Genomic DNA, 8205 nt, shown 5'->3' with positions numbered 1-8205 from the left:
AAGGAGACTGAGAAGAGGGTGTCAGATAGGAGGAGAGTCCAAAGGAATGATGTCTAAAACACCCAAAAGGGAGGCAATAGCCATGAAGAGAGGTTAAACAAAAGTGTAATTGTTATGGAGAGATTACAAAGGATAAGGAATAAAAGAAGCAACAAGATTTGGCAATCAAGAGATCACAGGCCTCAAACACTTAATAGCTGTATGATCCTGGGCAAGTCATTTACCCAAAATTGCCTCAAAAAAAAAAACAACAGAAAAATGAAAAAGGAGATCTTTGGAAACTTTGGAGAGAGCTGCTTCAGTTGAGTGATGATCTCAGAAGCAAGTCTGCAAAAGGCTGAGTAGTGAAAGGGAAGGGAGTACAGTCAACAAGTGCTGACAGCATTTTCTGGGAAGTTGGTTGAGGGTGTGAGGAGACATATAAGAAAATATCCAATAAGTTATCATCCTGCCTTTCCTTAAAGACCTCCAGGAAGGGAGAACCCAATGTCTCCCAAGGCAGCACATTCCAATTTTAGAGATTTCAAATCATTAAGAAGACCCAACTGATTGGTCAAAGGATATGAAGACAGTTTTCCAGTGAAGTCAAAATAATTTATATTTATATTTTTAAAATGCTCTAAGTCATTATTGATTAGAAAAATGCAGATTAAAACATCCTTAAGATATATCATTTATAACTACCAGATTGGCTAAAATGATAGAAGGTTAAGTGACAAATGTTGGAGAGGATGTGTTAAAATTTTGACATTAATTCATTGTTGATTGAGTTGTGATCCAACCACTTTGGAAAGCAGGCTGGAATTATGCCCCAAGAGTTCTTGAACTACCTATACCCTTTGACTCAATAATAGCATTACTCAGTCTATTTCCAAAAACGATTAGGGGAAAATGAAAAGAACCTATATGTTCTATAACGTTTATAGCAGCTCTCTTTTGGGGGGCAAAGAATGGGAAATTGCAGGGATGCCCATCCATTGTGGAATGGGACAACAATTTGTGCTATATGATTATGATACAATTCTACTTTCCTATAAGAAATGAGAAGCTAAATGATTTTAAGAAAATTTGGAAAAATTTGCACAAAATCATGGAGTGAAATGAACAGAACTGAGAGAACACTGTATACAGTAATAGTAATATTGTTTTGAGAACATGGTTAGTGAATAAGTAATTTTATCTATTATAAATGCCCAAATTTACAATAAAGGCATATGAAGAATGCCACTATCTGCATTCAGAGAAAGAATTGATAGATGTATGTATAGAATAATTTTACATATATGTGTGTGTACACATGTATATATGTGATTATATGTGTATACATACACAGACTCATACACACACCTATTTGTGTGTAATGGTAGCTATGTCTAGAACAGGGGGAGGGAAGGAAAAAAAGAAATTTACAAGGTATTTTTAGTGTATATTTGAAATTAATGGCACATCACATAGTAGATTTAGAGTTTCATGTATAATGGTCTTTTATTGTATCATGTTATGGAAATGTTTATTTTACTCTATAAATTACATTTTTTTAAAATTGTTAGGAAGATTTTGCTTCTCTAAAACCTAAATATGTCACTTGGAAAATTCCACCCATTGTGTTCCTAGCTCGGTCTTCTAGTGCCATGCAAAACACTCTTATGACAACCTTTCAAATACTTGATAATAACTATCATATTGTCTCTAAGTTTTCTGACATTCCCAATTCTTTGAATATATTTCCATATGGCATACTCTTCTGGCCCTTCAAGATCCTGTTGTGCTCCAATGGATACTCTCTCACTTATTAATACCCTTCCTAAAATGTGACGCTACAATGCCCACAACAAACTATATTAAATAAACAATGAAATGAGGCTGAATGTTGAACATTTATTATAATGACCCATCCTGGCTCTTGTCAGAAGATTAGGAAATGCATCTCCCTGATTTTGTTTTTCTGTAGGGCAAGGTGCAAAACGTTGCATGTACTATTGAATGTGATGCCTGTGTCATTAATTAACCCCATTATTTTTTTTTACAATGGAAGATCACTGAAGGGAGAGAGAAGACATCAGAATTTCTGTGATATAAAAACTAGAGTTAACAATGCAACTTTTAAAATACAAAAATAAAATAAATTCTGGTGCCAAAAACTGAACCTAGTATAACAGATGTCATCTTCTCAGAGCACTTTGGGACAATCACTCCCCTAGAAGAGGAAACTGAATTCCACACCAAGGAAAAATAGCTGACTTCTTAAATGGTAAAGTCCACAAAGATCCCAGAAGGTTAGAATACTGGGTGAGATATAAGTTGAAATTTAGTGAGTATAAATTTAAATTCTTGGGCATGGTTCATTTAATCAAATATACAAGTACAAGACATAACTACAGAGCATCAGATTTCCTAGAAGTATAAATTACACTGTTTTTAAGTCACCACCCTAAAATTGCATCAAACTTTTTGCCTGCCTTATCACACTATTGACATATCAACCTTGCTACTCATTAAATCTCCTAGGTTTTTTTTTTTCTATATGAACGGCTGTCTTTCCACATCTCATACTTATAAGGTTGGCTACTTCAACTCATGTCCAAGGCTTCATATTTATGCTCATTAAATTACATCTTATATTTGACCCTGTGTTCTAATCTTATCAAATCTTTTAGATTCTATCATCAAAGAAGTTAGCTACTCTTCCTCAGTTTGAATCTAAAAGAGAGAAAAGAAAAGAGAGACAAGCAACCTCCATTGCACATAAAATATCTTCATATATCAGACCCAGTACATGAACATTCAAGAAGGCACCAGCATAACCATCCCTATAGGGAGATATAGTCAAAAGAACACTGGGCTCAGAAACAAAACACTTGAATTTGAATCCTGACTCTATTGCTTGTGTAATCTTGGGAAAGTCACCTTCCCTCTTTGGGATTCAGTCATTTTATTTGTAAAAGAAGAAGGTAAGAATAGAGAATGTCTAAAGTCCCTTCTTGCTCTAAATATTATGAGAAACCCAGTGTCTTTTAACTACTTTACCCTTTCAGTCATTTTAATAGTAGGGCAAAATTAGCAGAGATTGTGCTCTACATAGAAATTCAGCTAATTTAAAAGATATGAAAAGGTCTTTAAAATTCACCTGATCTTCTGACTCTAAAGATGTAGACACAGGGATATTTTTTTAAATAAGCCAAGCATTTTGGAGTTGTATTTGCAGACAAGTCAATATTGACACAAGTGCAAACTTTCAGAGAGATCTGGCAGACTTGCATCACCAAAGGAAAGTTAAGGGCACTTGCCATCTGTGGCTCTGGATAATCAAAATGTCAACATAGGATACCAAGTGCAGTCTAAACTTGTTATAACCTTCAGATAGCCTCACCTGTCCTCATTCAGATTGAGTTCATTTCTCCACAATTTATGCACAAATTAGCCAGGATTGACATTGACTGTCATAGGAGTATGAAGGGGACAGAAACTATCCTGGATGCAGAAAGCACACTCATTATCAAGTGCCACAGTCTGAGATTGCTTCAAACATAGCAAGGTCAAAATCCAGTCAATTGCAAGGAAGGAAATTGTGTCCTAAGCACAAGAACTGAGGGGAACCCATGAACAGACACAGAAATATACGTGGATATGGGAGGGTGAGGTGTAAGAAGAGATCAAAACATATGTCTATAAAAAGTGGCTACCAACAATTTCCTTTAATGAATTATGTAAAAAGGGGGAGAGGAAATGAAATGAAGAGTAAAATTAGTCAATGAGCATTTCTTAAGGACCTACTATGTGCGTTGGAGATACAAAAAAAGGCATAAGATGATTTATAGTCTCAAAAGGATCATAGTTTAATGAGAGAGAGGGCATGCATACAGCTATGTAAAGACAAAATATATCCTGGAGAAGCTAGAGAGAATCAAAAGAAGGAAGGTACTAGCATTGAGAGGAGTTGGCAAAGGCTTCAGAATCAGTTAGAACTGCACTTGTACCATAAGGCTATATTTCATCTTCCCTTCTCTCCCCGTTTCTCCCCACCCTTCCCCTCTTATCCTCTATTCTTGTCCACATAGGGAGTATGATACCCTTACCTGTGGTGCTCTGCCTAAGGGAAAGTAAATTTTGATCACTGAAACCTTGCGAAATATCTTGGGGTTATTTCTTAATGACCATGCCTTCAACCCAACATGACTCTGGCTCTCATTGGTCAGCCAACTATGGCTTCCAGCACAAGCCTCCCCTGTTCATTGTTTGGACCCTCATGGCCCAGAGGGAATGGGAATAGCAACCATTTCTATTTTGGCCAAAAGACCTGAGGGTCTTTGCCTCCCAGATTGATTATTTTTGACTAGGTTCTTCATCCATTCTTCACCTCCTTTCTTACCTAGCCTTAATCACTGAATGGGTGTTTCCTCAGTCAAACTGAGACCTGGGAAAGCCCTTAGCTTCAAAAGGCCAAGGTCTCCCAATGCATCCAGGGGTCATCTCCAGTAATCCTGATCTATATCTTGCTACTGCGTTCAGATAGCTCTGTAGGAGAAAGTTAGACTGGTGACTTTCCACAACCTCCCCTCACTTAATTCCAATGCAGTCATGAAATCGCCTTCCCTATGTCAGGATCCTCTTTAAGAATGAAGGACAAGGGGTGGCTAGGTAGTGCAGTGAATAGAGCACTGTCTCTGAATTTAGGAGGACCTGAGTTCAAATTCAGCCTCAGACACATAACACTTACTAGCTGTGTCACCTTGGGCAAGTCGCTTAACCCCAACTGCCCTCCAAAAAGCAAAAAGAAAAAGAATGAAGGACAAACAACAACAGTGCTAGAGAAACAATCTATAGCACTAAGAAAAAATTTTAAAAATAGAATGGCTAAACATAAGAAAAGAAATTGCAAAATTTTGTAGATAATATATTGTTTATTAGAAATCCTAGAGTCAACTAAAAATTTATTAAAACACTTAACTTTACCAAAGTTGCAAGATATAAAAAAATCCCACTGAAGTCATGAGCATTTTTATTTACTTGGTTAAGAAATAGAAACATTGATCAGAGGAACATATTAAGTACACTGTATACAGAAGCAAATTAAGAAAGTGTATTTGACAAAAACAAAGATACCTGCTATTGGGTCAAGAAATCACTATTACAACTTTTAAATAATACTTTATTTTTCCTTATTAAAAGTAAAGAAAATTTTTAATGTTCATTTAAAAAAATTAAATTTCAAATATTCTTCCTCCTTACCTGTGATAGTAAGCAGTTTAATGTAGGTTATACATGTTCAGTCCTGCAAAACTTATTTCTGTATAGTCAAGTTGTGAAGAAAATAGACTAAAAAAGCCCCCAAAAGTGAAAAATAGTAAAGTTCAATCATTATTCAGACTCCATCTGTTTTTTCTTTGAATGCGAATAGCTGTTTTCATCATAAGTCGTTTGGGATTGTCTTGGATCATTGTATTGCTGAGAATAGCCAATTCATTCACAGTTGCTCATCACACAATATTGCTGATACTATTTACTGTTTTCTTCTGGTTCTGTTCACTTAACTCTGCACCAGTTCATGTAAGACTTTCCAGATTTTTAAATCAGTCCTGTTTGTTTCTTATCGCACAATAGTATTCCATTACAACATTTACCCCCAATTGTTTAGCCATTCCTCAATTGATCGCATTCCCTTAGTGCCCAATTCCTTCTTATCACAAAAAGATCTGCTATAAATATTTTTGTACAAATAAATCCTTTTCCCTTTTTTGGCTTTGTGGAACAGAGATCTAGTAGTAGCCTTGCTGGATCAAAGGGTATGTACAGTTCTATAGCCCTTTCGGCATAGTTCCAAATTGTTCCCTTGAATGGTTGGATCAGTTCATCCCCAGCAACAGTACATTTGTATCTCAATTTTGCCATATCTACTCCAACATTTTTCATGTTTCTTTTCTGTCCTATTAGCTAAGAATATAATGATATAAGATAAGGCCAAAAGATTCATGATAGAAAATCCTATCCACATCCAGAGATAGAACTGATGGAGTCTGAATTCCAAGAAAAACATTCTATTTACACTTTCTTTATTTTTTTCCCTTAGTTCATTTTATTCTTTTACAACATGACTGAAATGGAAATATTTTTTTAAAAAGGAATGGTCACTAATTGAGGTTATGTTAAGACCACCAGTTTAAATTGTTTTATTAAAAAGTGTCATTTAAGAAAGTATGTTGCCAAACTTTGTTCTCTGAAAAAAAGTTTCTGGTAGTTTGATTGGTTTGACACTGAATAAGTAAATTAATTTAAGTTGAATTGTCATTTTTATCATATTGGCTCAATCTACCCATTAGCAAATGATATTTTTCAAATTGTTTATATCTGACTTCAGTCTTTTGTAAAATTTTTTTATATTGTTCCTGGGTTTGTCTTGGCAGGTAGACTCCCAGATATTTTATGTAGTCTAGAGTTATTTTACATAAAATTTATTTTTTTCATTTCCTGTTGCTGGGTTTTGTTGCTAATATAGAGAAATTCTAATGATATTGTAACTTTGCAAAAGTTTTTAATTGTTTCAATACTTTTTTAGTTAATTTTCTAGGATTTTCTAAGTATACCAATCAACACATCATCTGGAAAAACCGATAACTTTGTTTTCTCCTTGCTTATGCTTATTCCTTCAATTTCTTTTATTTTTATTATTGCTAAAGCTAAAATTTATAGCACAATGTTGGATAATAGACTGTTAATGGGCATCCTTGCTTTACTCTGATCTACTTGGGAAGGCTTCTAGCCTACCTCCACTATGAATATTGCTTACTAATGGTGTTAGATAGGTAATACTTATTTTAGGGAAAGTTCTAATTATTCCTTTTCTCTAGTGTTTTGTCAAAAGTTTTTTTTCAGAAACTATTGAGATAGTCATACAATTTCTGTTTTTGTTATTGAAATGGTCAATTATGTTGATAGCTTTCCTAATATTGAACCAGTCTTAAATTCCTAGTATAAATCCCACCTGGTTGTACAGTATCATCCTGGTAATATATTGTTGCAATCTCCTTACTAATACTTATTTAAAATTTTTGCATCAATATTCCTTAGGGAAATTAGTCTGTAGTTTTTTATCCCTATTTTAGCTTTTCTTGGTTTAGGTATTAGCACCATATTTGTGTCACAAAAGGAATCAGGTATGACTCCTTCACGTGCTTTTCTAAATAAATTATATAGTATTGGAATTAATTGTTCTTTAAATGTTTAGTAGAATTCACTTATGAAACCATCAGACCCTGCTTTTTTTTTCCCTTTAGGAGTTCATTGATGGCTTGTTCTGTTATTTTGTTTTTTCTTTAAGATGGGATTCTTTAAATATTCTGTTTTCTCTTCTCTTAATCTGTGCAATTTACATTTTCATTTACATTTATAAATTTAGCTTTGTCAGATTAGTTGGCATAAAATTGGGCAAAATATTTCCTGATGATCATTTTAATTTCCTCTTAATTGATGTGGAATTCACTTTTTGTCCTGGAAATATAGTTTTCTTCATTTTAAAATCAAATTTGTCAATGGCCTGTCTACATTATTGATTTTTACATAAATCCAACTCATATTTTTATTTATTAGCTCAATAGTTTCCAATTAATTTCTAATCTATTTTCCACTACCCTTTATTAAATGTAACATCAGTGGCTTTTCTTAATAAGAACAGTTGAAACTTTTTCTACATGTTAGCAAATGGGATCTTCCTTAACTCCAGGGAAAATTTTGAATTGAAGCTTTTAAAGCAATGAATTGATACATTTTTTTTTACAAGAACATTTTATAAATATCAAAAATAGAGTTCAAAACTGTTGAGGGACAACTCCAGTTAGGCAGATAGAAGCAGTCAGCTTCTTGTAGCTGCTCCCAAGCCAACCAGGTGGTGGCTCACCACTCTCCATGATGTGCAGGGAATAGAGAACCTTGAATTCTTACTCACCCTGATAGCAGTGATGCAGAAGGAACTAAGTATGAGGGCATGTACAGCCCATCCAGTATGAAACAGGAACACTAGATAAAGCATGGACATGATAGCCTTCATGATTTTCTTGACATCATCTGCCTGACATGGAACTAAACAAAGCAGTAATGGAAAACATAGTGACCTATAATTACCTTCTTTGTCTCATTGCTCTGTAAAAACCTTGCTCATTGTATCAAGAAATGGAGTTCTATCCTGAACTGCCTGCCTAGCCTGGTTTATCT

Source organism: Petaurus breviceps, unplaced genomic scaffold, assembly GCF_028583685.1.
Source record: "Petaurus breviceps papuanus isolate PSGF00001 unplaced genomic scaffold, PetGlider_PUasm1.0 37, whole genome shotgun sequence".
NCBI lineage: Eukaryota > Metazoa > Chordata > Mammalia > Diprotodontia > Petauridae > Petaurus > Petaurus breviceps.
Note: the sequence above shows the minus strand (reverse complement) of the source record.